Here is a 9,761-nt window from a genome sequence, read left to right as displayed (position 1 = left end):
TTTTTTTTTTTTTTTTTTTTTGCCAATAAGAAGCTAGACATACATAATAAACAAAGAACCTGCCAGCTAAGTAATCATCATTTAATAAGAATTAAAACTTGATTTTACTCTATCAAAAAATGACGAATTTCCCGTGCTACATTTTCTTGCCATTTACAAAGAAATTGAGGACTTTCTTCTTGTCAAATAGTCTTTTTAAAATAGTTATATTGGCCGGGCGCGGTGGCTCACGCCTGTAATCCCAGCACTTTGGGAGGCCGAGACGGGCGGATCACGAGGTCAGGAGATGGAGACCATCCTGGCTAACGCGGTGAAACCCCGTCTCTACTAAAAATACAAAAAAAATTAGCTGGGCGTGGTGACGGGCGCCTGTAGTCCCAGCTACTCGGGAGGCTGAGGCAGAAGAATGGCGGGAACCCGGGAAGCGGAGCTTGCAGTGAGTGGAGATCGCGTCACTGCACTCCAGCCTGGGCGACAGAGCGAGACTCCGTCTCAAAAAAAAAAGTTATATCTACAATGTTACCCTTAATTTAGGCTTGAGAAAACTGCTTGGAGTCATAAGACATGACTGTAGAAAATGTGGCATTTGTTTGCAATATATATGCTCTAAAGTGTAAATGATACGTCAATGTGTCCCCTCCTTTTTCCTTTTTTCTTTCTCAAATCTTTTTTTAAAAGGGCCAGAATACTCTTGGGTTTTAAAATGGCCACTATAAATCATCTCTTTTCTGCAAAATAGTTAGATAAATTATAAAGAAATGAGAGGGATTCTGGCAGTTTAAAGTCTAAAAAGCCAGAGGGATTGTTGATAGCACTAAAACCTCATGGCCTGGGGTGGCTGGGAGCCAACAAAAACCACAAGAAGCCTTAGAAATTGAAAGCATTATGTGGAGGCTGTGAAGGACAGGCCATGGTGTAAAAATTTTTTTAAAACAAAAGGTGTAGTGAGACCCCTAATCACCTTCCCCAGATAGCACAGTCCTCCTCTTCCTCACTAAAAGGGTACAAAGCACAGCTGAGGGTTGGGAGGAGCAGCTGTGCTGAAAACTAGTTAAATGAGAGTCTGAGTGCTGAACTGAGATATCCACAGTTCAGCACTTCGCCTCCTTTGGCCCCAGACTCACAGCCCTCCCTCCAAGCAGGAGACTGGAGGAAACAGACCTGCAGATATAACATCTGGGGGACAGGCTTCCCATTGGAATGTCAGGGGTTCCTCCTCATCACTCTGCAGTGAGGTCTACCAGTGTTCCTGCCTCACTCTTAAATGAAAACAAGCAGCAAGGGTTGCCAGGCAGGTGAGGAGAGCCTCTCAGATGAAAGAGACACTGGAATTACAGGACCAGGGGCAGGGAGGGGTGCTAAAGGAAAGTGAAGTAGGCTTAAAGCAATGAGTTCTGACAAAAGGAAGGATGAAGTTATCAAGAAAGACATCTCTAAGGAAAAAATGGAACTTCATATCCCATTTTTTATCAAGAAGAGTTCATTTCCCTCCGAAAGACTGGAACTGAATTACTAATAAGTACATGTAAAATTTAGCTACTTGAAAAAAAAAAAAAAACATGATTTTCATATCTTGAAAATAATGTTCCCTGATTCAAAGACCAGAAGCAAAAAAAAGAAAAATAAAGTTATTAAAGAAAGGAAATGTTCCAGCCGGGACAACATAGTGACATAGTAAGACCTACAAAAAATAAAAAACAAAAAAATTAGCTGAGCATGGTGGCACATTCCTGTAGTCCCAGTTACTCAGGAGGCTGAGGCGGGAAGATTACTTGAGCCCAGGAGTCTGAGACTGCAATGAGCTGAGCTCATACCACTGCACTCAAGCCTGGGTGACAGAGTAAGAGCTTGTCCCTTAAAAAAAAAAAAAAATTAAAAAACAAAGTGCATATTATGTAAATAAGCTGGAAGAAATATGTACAAAGTCATAGGAAAGTAAATAATGAAAAAGAATTTAATAAAAAATTGGATAAAATGAAATTTGGAGGATGAGGGGAATGAGGGGAAAAAAAGTTTCCACAGCTTTAACCTCTTTTTTTTTTTTTTTTTGGAGACAGGGTCTCTGTCACCCAGGCTGGAGTGTAGTGGTATGATCTTGGCTCACTGCAGCAGCCTCAACCTCCTGGGCTCAAGTGATCTTCCCACCTCAGCCTCCCAATCATCTGGGACTACAGGCGTGCACCACTATGCCCGGCTAATTTTTGTATATTTTGTAGAGATGGGGTTTTACCACGTTGGCCAGTCTGGTCTCGAACTCCTAAGCTCAAGCGAACCACCTACCTCAGACTCCTAAAGTGTTGGAATTGCAGGTGTCAGCCACTGTGCCAGACGAATTCCCTTATATTCTATTATTACCCATTTAATTTCTACATGTATTGAAAGTTTACTATATGTCATGCACTGTATAAGGTGCTGAGAATTTAAAATCAAACCAAAAAAGACACAATTTTCTGTGCTCTCAAGAAGGAGCTTAATGTCTAATAAGGAAGAAAGAAATGAAGCCAATAATTTCAATGCAAAATACAAAGTATTTTTCTGTGCACAGGTAAGAGTCCAAATAGAGGAGGCAGTGTCTGAATCAAGTCTCAAAAAGTGAGTAGCAATAACCATAGGAAGAATGTGGACGAGTGGTGTGGGGTGAGCAGGAAGAAGGCATTCCAGATAGAGGACAGGGAATGAACAGAGGAAAAAACAACCCAACTCACATTACTCACTTGTGATATTAAATAAGTTCCCATTTTTTCTCAATATTTCTATTAAAAGTTCCCTTCTGCTATTTTGCTATCATGAGATGTTTTCTTCTTTCCTTCCATCCTCCTAGCCTTCTGGAAAGAGTCCAAGAATTTATGAATTAGATGAAGGAATCCACCCTAACTAAAATACCTGCTGAGAAAACTGGGTAACATGACCAGATTTTTGGTGTGCACTATTCTCTACTATTGCTACTGTTTTTAAAGAATGATGTTGCTGGTGGTTTGCACAGTGCAAAGCTAAGTGAGAGGTAAAGGTTAACTTGGCCAAGACTGATTCCCAGCAGTCTGCCCTCCCAAAAAGAGTTGGCTTTCTGCACAACTCCTTGGAAATCCGCTGTGGCACAGTGTTTAAGGTAATCACATGGTCAGCTGCAAGGTGTGAACAGTTTTCCAGTCATGCCAAGAGAGGAGCTGTTGTTTTCCCAAACGTGAATAGTGAAGTAACAACTTACACTGCTGCTAGCTTGACACTGTGTACCTGCAATTACAAAGCTTGGACACCAGCTCTCTGATCATGCCAGTGGAGAGGTGGTACACTCCCTCAATCTCCAACACTAAGCTTAGAAGAAAAGGCTGCAGCCAAGTTTCCATGAGTCACACTGTGTATTAGACATCTTTTGTTCCCTACCTCACATCCTTTCAGACCACATTTTTAAACTGTAGTTTTTGCTCCACACAGACTTGACCTGACTGTACCTCGCCTCAAGTGCACCACAGGATTATTTTTGCCCTGAAGCTTCTCTGCCACTGCTGTTAAGACTCCTGATGGAACCCATCCAGCCATTCTGGTGTAGGAACAATTCTGAAAGCATGAACGAGTTAACCCTCCATTCAAACTTTGGCTAATGAAAGACAGTAGCCAGTGGATATACTCTTCCCTCATCTATCCTGTCTTAATCATTTAGAGCTACTATAAGAAAATAGCACAGACTGGGCAGCTTATAAAGAATAGAAAATTATTTCTCACAGCTGTAAGGGCTGGGATATCCAAGATCAAGTTAGATGTGGTGTCTGATGAGGACCCATTCCCTAGTTCATGGATGGTACCTTCTTGCTGTATCCGTACAGGGTGGAAGGGACAGGGCAGCTCTCTGGGGCCTCTTTTATAAGGGCATTAATTCCATTCATGAGGGTCTGCCCTCATGAACTAATCACCCTCCAATGGTCCCATGTCCTAATGCCATTAGTGATTAGGTTTCAACATTTGAATTTCAGGGAGTCATAAACATTCAGACCATAGCACATCCCTTAGGCTGGCAATTCTGCAGTGTATTCTATATGACTCCTCAGAATGTCCCAACGAAATAAATCCCAATTGCCCAAATGGTGAAAAAGCTCAACAGCACATTCTTGGGTTGATGCTCCCTCCTTTTCTATTCACTTTTCCTGTCCCTCACTCTTGTTCCTTGGAATCATTTCTCAAAAACTAACTTGACTCATGTCCTTGTTTCTGATGCAATTTGGAGGATAACCTAGGCTAAAACATCTTGCTCTTGTATCCTTTCCTCTGACCTGATGCTTCTTTAATCATGTAGCATAAAAGCCCAAGGGTTCAGGTCCCTTTCTTAGAGTCTGACTATTGGCTCTGTAGGATTTCACAGTGGTACTCCAGGTGTGGTGCATGATGGGGAAACCTGTGCCTATTCCTGCTACTGCCACCATGAGTTTCCCCCTATAAACTACTTCAGTAGGTCTAGTATGTATGCTGGTAGTCATTTACCATTGCTTGCACCACACATTGTTGAAGTTTCTAAAGCAGACACCCAATGTGCAGCGGAGGGAGAAACAAACATTTCTCCTAGGTGTAATGTTCATCTTGTTTTTTTTCCTAAGAGATGGGGGTCTCACTATGTTTCCCAGGCTGCAGAGTAGTGGTTATTCACAGGTGCAAACATAGTACACTATAGCCTCGAATTTCTGGCCTCAAGTAATTTTCCTGCCTCAGCCTCCTGAGTAGCTGGGAATAAAGACAGATTCCACCATGCATGGCTGTGATGCTCATCTTTGATTGTCCAGGAGCCAACAGCATTAAGCACTTTATTGTAAACACAACCAGCACTATCCCCAGGCACAGGATAGTAGACTGACTGAATTTGTTAAGGTTTCCAACCTCATTTATAAACAATTTTAAAAAGGTTTGAGGCAGACAGCAGTGAGAATGCTGTTGCAGCGGAAAAGGGTGTTCTGTACTACAGTGTTGCACAGTGTTGCAGTAGAGATAAGCCAAAGTAGATGATTTTGAGAGATATTTTAAAAGTAGAATCACAAAACTCAAGATGTAAGTTTCCTATCAGGAAAGGACTGATATTTAGCTAATATGCATCAGTAACACCACGTTGTTAAAATACACAACTCTCAACTGGCAAACTGAATTGCTGCAGCCCCAAGCTCATTGAATACCTCCCTCCCCAGGGATCCCCTGAAAAGCTCCATGATCCAGAAAAGGGTAAATATGTCAAGCAGGAGGTCGAGACCCTGCTCCAGCATTATGGCTGACGTCCATTCTGATTGGTCAGTGCCAGTACTGTGCTGGTGGTTAAGTGTTTTGAGTCTCACCCCTGAAAATGTAGGTGTAGAAAACAGATAGCATTAGTCTTTTGGTGCTCTCCCTTTCCACCTACAACTTGACTAGAATGTTCCTATGTGTCTCTGATCCCCTTACCAGGTGCACCACTGCAAGGGAATCCTCATAGAGGGTGGCAGCCTCAGACATGACACACAGCTGGATGAAATAGACCAGATCCTGGGCCATGAAGTGGCTTGATGTAACTAACTTTGTCATCAAGTAAGCAGGAGCCCTCTCTTCCCTTAGTTACACAACAAGACATGTGCTCCTTCCTGCCATGACCAGGTCTCTGTTGGTGCCCTAACTGGATGATCCAAAGGCTCTTGTGGCTTTAACATGTGGATGATTAATCAATATGTATCTAACCTTTATCACTTTCTAGAATTTGACTTCTATACTGAAAGTTTCCATCTAGATATCTGAATCTAAAAAGAGCCTGTTGTTTCTTTACCAGTTTGGCATATGCCCATTCAGAATGATGGCTCATCAGTCCCATGTCCTCTCAAATGAGAGCCTCAGGTAAATTTGTAAAAAGGGAAACAAAAGTAAACACAATTTTTGTCAGAAATGTCAAGGCTCTAACGCTGTTGGAAACCATCACCCACTCTTGCTGATCCTTAACCTCCACGGACCTCAGATCTTCACAAAGCTCTTAGCATCACCTTGATCCAGATAAATTACCTTTAAATTTAAAAAATGGCTTAACATTCTCCAAGATAGATCATATGACAGGTCACAAAACAAGTCTCAATTAATTTAAGAAAATCAAAATTATATCAAGTATCCTCTCAGACCACAGTGGAATAAACTGGAAATTAACTCCAAAAGGAACCCGCAAAACTATATAAACACATGGAAATTAAATAATCTGCTCCAGAATGACCTTTGGGTCAACAATGAAACCAAGATAGAAATTTAAAAATCTTTGAACCAAACGATAATAGTGATGTCAAAACGTCTGGGATTACAGCAAAAGTGGAGCTAAGAGGAAAGTTCATAGCATTAAATGCCTACATTAAAAAGTCTGAAAGAACACAAATAGACAATCTAAGGTTACACCTCAAGGAACTAGAGAAACAGGAACAAACCAAACCCAAACCAAGTAGAAGAAAAGAAATAACAAAGATTAGAGCGGAACTAAATGAAATTGAAACAAGAAAACAATACGAAAGATAAATGAAACAAAAAGCTGGTTTTTTGAAAAGATTAAATTGATACACCATTAGCTAGATTAACCAAGAAAAGAAGAGAGAAGATCCAAATAAGCTCAACTAGAAATGAAACAGGAATCATTACAACCGATACCACAGAAATACAAAAGATCATTCGGGGTTACTATAAACACTTTTATATGCACAAACTAGAAAATCTAGAGGAGATGGATGAATTCCTGGAAATATACAACCCTCCTAGATTAAATCAGGAAGAAACAGAAACTCTGAACAGACCAATAACAAGTAGAGAGCTTGAAACAATAAAAAATTGCCAACAACAAAAAAGTCCAGGACCAGATGGATTCACAGCTGCATTCTATCAGACATTCAAAGAAGAACTGGTATCAATCTTACTGAAATTATTCCAAAAGATAAAGAGGAAATTCTCCCTAAATTATTCTGTGAAGTCAGTATCACCCTAATATCCAAACCAGGAAAGGACATAACAAAAAAAGAAAACTACAGACCAATATCCATGATGAACATGGATGCAAAAATCCTCAAGAAAATACTAACGGAATCCGACAGCATATCAGAAAGATAATACACCATGATCAAGTGGGTTTCATACCAGGGATGAAGGGATGGTTTAACATATGCAAGTCAATATATGTGATACATTATATAGACAGAATCAAAAACAAAAATCATCTCACTAGATGCACTAGATGCAGGAAAAGCATTTGACAAAATCCAGCATAGCTTTATGATTAAAACTCTCAGCAAAATGGCCATAGAAGAGACATACCTCAAGGTAATAAAAGTCCTCTATAACAAACCCACAGTCAACATTATACTGAACAGGAAAAAGTTGAAAGCATTTCCCCTGAGAACTGGAACAAGACAAGGATGCTCACTCTCACCACTTCTATTCAACATAGTACTGGAAGTCCTAGCCAGAAGAATCAGACAAGAGAAATAAATAATGGGCATCCAATTTAGTAAAGAGGTAGTCAAACTGTGGCTGTTTGCCAATGATAAGATCATATGCCTGGAAAACACTAAAGATTCATCCAAAACCTCCTAGATGCCATAAAGGAATTCAGTAAAGTTTCAGGATACAAAATCAATGAACACAAATCAGTAGCACTGCTATACACCAACAACAACCAAGCTGAGACTCAAATCAAGAACTCAATCCCTTTTACAACAGTTGCAAAAAAACAAAAGAAGTAAAATAACATAACATAAAATAAAATACTTAGGAATATACCTAATCAAGGAGGTGAATAATTTCTATAAGGAAAACTACAAAACACTGCTGAAAGAAATCATTGAGGACACAAACAAATGAAAACACATCCCATGCTCATTGATGGGTAGAATCAGTATTGTGAAAATGACCATACTGCCAAAAGCAATCTACAGATTCAATGCAATTCTCATAGAAATACTATCATCATTCCTCACAGAACTAGAAAAAACAATCCTAAAAGTCATATAGAACCGAAATGAGTCCACATAGCTAAAGCAAGACTAAGCAAAAAGAACAAATCTGGAGGCATCACATTACCTGCTTCAAACTATACTACAAGGCTATAGTTACCAAAACAGCATGGTACTGGGATAAAAATAGGCACATAGACCAATGGAACAGAATAGAGAACTCGGAAATAAAAACAAGTACTTATGGGCAACTGATCTTTGACAAAGCAAACACAAACGTAAAGTGGGGAAAGGGCACCCTTATTCAACAAATGGTGCTGGGACAATTGGCAAGCCACATGAAGCTGGATCTTCATCTCTCAGCTTATCAAAAATCAACTCGAGATGGATCAAGAACTAAATCTAAGACCTGAAACCATAAAAATTCTAGAAGATAACTTGGGCAAACCCTTCTAGACATTGACTTAGGCAAACAGTTCATGACCAAGAACCCAAAAGCAAATGCAACAAAAACAAACATAAACAGATGTGACCTAATTAAACTAAAAAGCTTTTAAACAGCAAAAGCAACAGAAACTCTACTGAGTAAACAGACAACCCACAGAGTGGGAGAAAATATTTGCTAACTATGCTTCCAACAAAGGACTAATATCCAGAATCTACAAGGAACTCAAACAAATCAGCAAGAAAAAAACAAACATTCCCATCAAAAAGTGGACAAAAGATATGAATAGACAATTCTCAAATGAAGATATACAAAAGGCCAACAAACATATGAAAAATGCTCAACATCACTAATTATCAGAGAAATGCAAATCAAACCACACTGAGATACCATCTTACTCTTGCAAGAATGGCCATAATTTAAAAATCAAAAAATAATAGATGTTTGCATGGCTGTGGTGAAAAGGGAATACTTACACTACTGGTGGGATTGTAATGTAAACTAGTACAGCCACTGTGGAAAACAGTATGGAGATTCTTTAAAGAACTAAATGTAGAACTACCATTTGATCCAGCAATCCCACTACCAGGTATCTACCCAGAGGAAAAGAAGTCACTATATGAAAAAGACACTTGCACACGTATGTTTATAGCAGGACAATTCGCAATTGCAAAAATATGGAACCAGTCTAAATGCCCATCAACCAATGAGTAGATAAAGAAAATGTGGTGGCCGGGTGCGGTGGCTCATGTCTGTAATCCTAGCACTCTAGGAAGTCAAGATGGGAGGATCATTTGAGGCCAGGGGTTCGAGGCCAGCCTGTTCAACATAGGGAGACTCCCCCATTTCCAAAAAAAAAAAGAAAAAATATATACCATGGAATACTACTCAGCCATAAAAATGCATGAAATAATGGCATTCACAGCAACATGGATGGAGTTGGAGACCATTATTTTAAGTGAAGTAACTGAGGAATGGCAAGCCAAGTATTCTATATTCTCCCTTATAAGTGGGAGCTAAGCTATGAGGATGCAAAGGCATAAGAATGATATAATGGACTTTGGGGACTCTAGAGGAAAGGTAGGAGGAGAGTGAGGGATAAAAGTCTATACATGGGGTACGGTGTACACTGCTCGGGTGATCGGTGCACCGAAATCTCAGAAATCACCACTAAAGTACTTAGCCATGTAACCAAAAATCACCTGTTCCCCCCAAAACTATCAAAATAAAATTTAAACATTTAAAAAATGGCTTTGAATAAAAATAATTAAGAAGTAGCCACCTGCAGTGACTCACGCCTGTAATCCCAGCACTTCGGGAGGCCTGGGTGGGTGAATGGCTTGAGCTCAGGAGTTCATGACCACCCTGGGCAACGCAGTAAGACTCCATCTCAAAAA

The 9,761-nt window shown here is 39.9% G+C and overlaps 1 protein-coding gene across 1 annotated transcript in view; it reads right to left on the bottom strand.

Annotated features, from left to right (window-relative positions):
- Nucleotides 1–9,761, bottom strand: part of ANKAR (ankyrin and armadillo repeat containing) — a 75,944-nt gene that overhangs the window by 63,067 nt on the left and 3,116 nt on the right.

This window comes from Rhinopithecus bieti, unplaced genomic scaffold (assembly GCF_001698545.2).
Source record: "Rhinopithecus bieti isolate Rb0 unplaced genomic scaffold, ASM169854v2 scaffold_2827, whole genome shotgun sequence".
Classification (NCBI taxonomy): Eukaryota; Metazoa; Chordata; class Mammalia; order Primates; family Cercopithecidae; genus Rhinopithecus; species Rhinopithecus bieti.
The sequence above is the reverse complement of the archived record's forward strand: the minus strand, read 5'-3'. Positions and strand labels throughout refer to the sequence as shown.